We start from the raw sequence: 6,000 nt of genomic DNA, 5'->3' as shown, positions 1-6,000 counted from the left end.
TTTGTTTATCTTGAAGAAGATGTCTCAGTAAATCCTTTTGATGTTTAAACCTATATAACATGCAGAGCTGCTGGTGGCCAGTCTTTTCCCATAAGGAGTTTGGCTGGTCCACCAAATCCCATTTTCTCTGTATTTGAGCCAGTTTGTCTTTTCTCCGATCTGCTCATCAGCCTGAGTTCGGAGGAAACTGAATAAACATCGCACAGTCACGGACAGTCCATGATATTTGATAATAAATAAATGTATTACTCATTCATGATTTAGCTATACTATACTTTTTATTGTTACTTTAGAATGTGCTGTTATTCATTACAAACAAAAAAAATTACTGTAAAAGTATGCCAGGTAAACTATATCAGCAGCAGCCTCAAAAGCCTCATAAATATTGTGTTTCTTGGTTGCATCTAGAAGCCATCTATGTGTAAATGGACTATATGATGTTTGGAGGTTGCACGATAACAAAATTGATAATTGGTACATTTTTCGGCAGTGATAAATGACTATGTGTGTATATATGTGTGTGTCTGGAGAGAGAGAGAGAGAGAGAGAGAGGGAGAGAGAGAGAGATGGTGGGAGAGAGAAATGGTGGATGGGTGAGTGGATAGATGAAGGAAGAAGAGTAAATTAAAGAGATTTACAGATGGAACAACACTAGGGTAGATAGAATGATGACATGGCTCTTGAGGTAGTATAGTATGACAAAACACATTGAAGGAAATTAAATCAAGGCAAAATAAAGTAAGTTAGGATCATATATTGAATTGGAAGGTTAATTTTGGGGTGAAGAATTTCATACTTAATTTCTATGTTTCAATATAGCATTGTATTGAGAGTGTATATTAATAAAAAAACTCAGGGCTTTTTTAATTTAAAAAGGTTGAAAGAAAAACACTTTTTATAAACAAATATATATATATATTATTTTTCTGTGAAGAAAGTGTGTTTTCATAAGGTATGTATTATTCAGGATTCTGCAGACAACATAACTAGCATGATATACAGAGAATGATGCTATGAAACAGCAAACTTGGGTATGGACACCGAGAGCTCCCGGAATCTGCTTAGCAAGCTGCAGAACCAGAAAAGCACTTATGAGGTGCCCTCATCTTCATAACTATTTATTTCTTTTATTCTTTATGTCTAACATCAATAATTACTCAGTGAGGAATACTCTCTTGTCCTAAGTCAATCATTCTTTGAAATAAGTCAACCTCTCATAAGTCCAGTGGTCTTTCTCCTTCAATTCTGCACTGATAAAGTCTAACATGAGTACTGTTCTTTTTTTATTAATGTTGCTAGCCCACATAAAACTACCATCTTTCTATTCAGGAGTTATTTCTTCCTTAGATCTTGTTTCCCTTTTATATAACCCATAATATACAATAAGTGATAGATAAGTACACAGAAATGATACATTAGTGAAAGGATAGGTGAATTAATGGACATTAATCCGGCAATTAAATAATTTTTTAAATTTGTTCTAATTAGTCATATGTGACAGTAGAATGCATTGTGACACATTGTACACAAATGGAGCACAACTTCTTATTCCTCTGGCTGTACATGGTGCAGAGTCACACCAGTAGTGTAATCATACAAGTAAATAGGGTAATAATGTCTGTCTCGTTATACTGTCCTTCCCATCCCCACAGCACCAACCCTTCTTTCACTACCCTCTGCACAATCCAAATTTCTTTCATACTTTCCTATCCCTCCACAACTATGGATCAGCATCCTCTTATCAGAGAAAACATTTGGATTTTGGTTCTTTTGGGATTGGTTTATTTCACTTAGCATGGTATTCTCCAGCCTTATCCATTTTCCTGCAAATTATTATTTTATACTTTTTTAAGTCTAGGTAATATTCCATTGAGTATATTTACATTTTATTTATCCACATTACCTAAAACAAAACCTATAATATTTTGTGATATTTATAACATTATTTAGAAGTAAATTGCATAACTATAATAACATAACGAGTGTGTGAAATAGAACTGTATTCTTTGTTGTAACATAATTATATTTTTCGAGGAAAATCACAATATTAATTCTAGTTACAATGTCTTAAGTATGCATATCATGATTCCTAAACAAAATCAATATATAATAAGAAGAGATAAAGCAAATGAGAATATACAATAATGATTTTTAAATTGTTTCAACCCAAAAGAATGCAGGAAAGGAAGAACAAAGGAAGAAACAAACCAAATAGCAAATACTGTGTCAAACTGAATACAAGTCAATGGTGCTAAATATGTAATTAATGAATTAATGGACTAAACTGTGTCTTGGTCTGGCTAGGTGGGCAGAAAAGAATACCAGAGACTAGGCAATTGAAAGGACATTTCCACTCGTGGTTGGCTGACCAATTCATTCCTGATGAGAGCTGTGAAGATGGCAGCTGCCTTCTTCTGTGTCCTTGTATAACAGAGAGGCCGGGTTGCTCTGCTTCCTTTCACTAGCCATTCAACTCATCCTGAGTGCTCTAGCACCAATGACCAGCCCCACCTCTAAGAGCATCACGTTGGTGGTTGTGACTTCAAAGTATGAATTTGGTGGAACACAATTTGATCCATAGCACTCATGTTAAAAGGGCAGAGGTTATCAGGTTGGGTAAAGAAGCAATATCCTACTCTGTGCTGTTTATATAAGATACTGTTTAAATAGGCAAAAAAGACTGACTAAAATTAGAATTATAGAAAAAAATGTCATGCAAAAAACTATGAAAAAGTGTTTGGCTAGATTAATCAGACAGAGTTGACTCTATGACAAGAAGAGTGACACTGTCGCAAAATAAAACTCAAAGAAGACTGGAGATGTTGATCAAGGGTTAAGCACCCCTGGGTTCAATCCCTGGTACAAAACAACAACAACAACAACAACAACAACAACAACAAAAACTTGTAAAATAGATGTCAAGCACTATTATTTATGATAGTGAAAAAATGTAAATCCATTTGAGAAGTGACACAAATGTTAGGTTATTGAAAAAATGGACAATAGTCACAGTTTTTTAAGACTAGACTTCTGATACATGGACCACCATCAAGGAATCTTAAAAAAAATGTGGCATGAAAACAATCCAGATATTTAAGAAAACTGATAGTATGAGCCTATGTAAATGAAGTCCAAAGAGAGGCCACATAATCTATAGTGGTAGGACCAAGACAATGATTGAGTTTTTATAAATCGCAAAGTTTTGAAAAACAAGTTCTGAGATAATGGAAAACATATCTTTGTTGGTATTTTGTTATACCAAGGCATATATTTGTTAAAACTTAGTAAGTTACAAATTAATGATCTTTGTATTTAATTTTATGCAAATTTCACTTCAATTTGAAAAGAAAAAAAAGCAAAACCCAGAATTAACATGATGGAATATAACCAAACAACAAAAAAATCCTGGATACCAATATGAGATTATTAAAGATGTGCAAACAAAGTAGCCAAATCAAGATGCAGTCAGAAGTTTGCTGGTGAAGCCAAAAAAAATATATGCAAATATTGGGTTTCTGTGTCTCTGACCAAGACAGTCAAAAAATTATAATGTTATAAAATTAAAGAAAACTTTAAAAAGTCTGTACCAAATGCTTACCATATTTTAGAAAAAAATGATAAAACATTCTTAAAGTTATTGATAAAGTTCTGAAGGTCGTGAAACTACAAAATAATAGAAAAATTACCTAAGTCCTCAGCCAGAAGCAGTATATTATATTCAAAAAGAGAAGAGAAAATAAATTCATACTTGCCTTTTACTTATATAAAGTTGAATGTCCTAAAAATTAATATTTACAAGTTAGTGATGCAGAAAATAGCTATCCAGTAGCAGCTTGTGAAGGTCATTCATGGAAAACAAAAAGAAAACTGCCACATCACAACCACAACAACCTTAAACATCCTCAGATGCACAAGGGTTCAAAGACCATTTGATCAGTTGTACCTTGTTCAGATTCTACCTGGATATAGAAGCTATGCAGCAGGATCAACTCAAATGAAACTTTATGGTAGGGAACCTGTGGAGGAACCCATACCTGGTGGCAACAGAATCAGTTTTACGTACAATTAATAGTGTAGCACTAAATATGTTAAGTACAAAAACATCATATGAGTATTAAAATATTTGGAAACAAAATCAATACTTTAAAAACATTAACACTGTGTCTCATTCTATTTAAATCTTTAAAGTAAATATTGTGTATAAGAATAGAATGGTAACCAAAACCTGGATATACATTTCTTTGAGAAAATACTCAATCTTAATATAATGCTGTTTTAACCCTTTGATTTCCATTATATTTAAAAAATTATTTTCTTAGAGGTTGCCCATGGTTACCATATATATATATATATATATATATATATATATACACATACACACACACACACACACACACACAAATTTATCATAATAGACATCAGATTTATATTAACTTAACTCCAAAGAAATGTGGAAATTTCCACATAAACTGTTTCCCATTCTATTTTTCAATTGTTATCTTTGTTTATGTGTGTATGTATCTGTATAAAATATAAGCTATATACAATTACATTATTATATATTTTTATATAAATAAATATGAACTGATATATTCCTTCATATAGTTACATTTATAAAATTATGTGTATATTCACATATATATGTTAAATCCAAACAAGTCCTTTTAAAAATGTTTTTGAAATTATAAATCATGTAAGATAATCTCTTTATGTTACAGGAAGCAGATGCTGCTCAATATACAGAAAACATGTTCTCTCTTTTCCACCACGTAGTACCTCCTAGGCTTAGGAACAGGGAAACATCTGACCAGTTGCAGAAAGATAAAGAAGTCGGCTGACTCATAGGGATAGTTGTATTTCTAATGACCAGTACAGAAAATGCAATATGAGACTTTGCTGTCCTTATTAAGGGGGAGCCAAAAAAATTAAAATCTGTCTATATTGCAAGACCAAATTTTCAGTGAAGCTAAGTTCCTGAATATAGATATCAAGCTAGGACTTAAGTGTAGGTATTAAAGGTTAGAATAAGCTGGTTTTAGTACACGTCAGCAGCTGGAGAAATACATGGGAAATTTCCAATTTGTCAAGAAGTTTATCTAAATATAATGGAGTACCATGACTCATAAACTCCTGTTCTTAATACCCCAAACACACAATAATATCATTTTACTCTTTTTTTTTTTGGTACCAGAAATAAAACCCAGATCCTTGCACAAGTTAAGCACACATTTACTGCAGCCCTCACACATTTATATTTAAAGTCAAGGTAATTAAGGCTCTGGAACAATCCTGGGCCTGTTAGCAGAAAAGAAGGAATATGAGGTTGGTGATTCATCAACCTGATATCCAGTCAGTGAGCTGAAGTCCCACTCTGACGCTCCTGTCACTCACTGCCACGTGCCTCTTCCAGTCATGGATCCTTCTTTAACATTCAGAAGCCTTTACGACTTCCTTTCCTGGATCTATCCTTCCCCAGCTCCTCTGATACTGCTCAAACTCCAGCCCATACTGACCTGTACGTGGCCCTCCATATCCACAGGTTCTTACCCACAGATTCACCCAGCCACAGACCGAAAATACTAAAAAAAAAAAAAAAAAAAAAAAGTTGCATCTGTACTGAACATGTGCAGGTGGTTTTTTCTTATCATTATTCTCTAAATAATAGAGTATAACAACTATTTAAAGAGCATTTACATTGTTTTAATTATTATGGGTAATTAGAGATAATTTAAAGTGAACAGGAGGATGTGCATAAGTTATAGGCAAATACCATGCCACTTTATATAAGGGACTTGAGTACATGTGGATTTTATCTGCAGGGCTTCCTGGAACCAATCCCCAGAAGATACTAAGGAACAACTACCCTTTCAATTCTAAAAAATGTGATATATATATATCTCCATGCCTTTGTTTATTTGGTGTCTTTCTCCTTGGACTATATCTTATTTTATCCTGCCCCTTTGCTCTTCTTTTCCCTATCTTTCTGTTTATGGTAATCTT

The sequence above is a fragment of the Spermophilus citellus genome (genome assembly GCF_964194105.1).
Source record: "Spermophilus citellus genome assembly, chromosome: 16".
NCBI classification, from domain to species: Eukaryota; Metazoa; Chordata; class Mammalia; order Rodentia; family Sciuridae; genus Spermophilus; species Spermophilus citellus.
The sequence above is the reverse complement of the archived record's forward strand: the minus strand, read 5'-3'. Positions refer to the sequence as shown.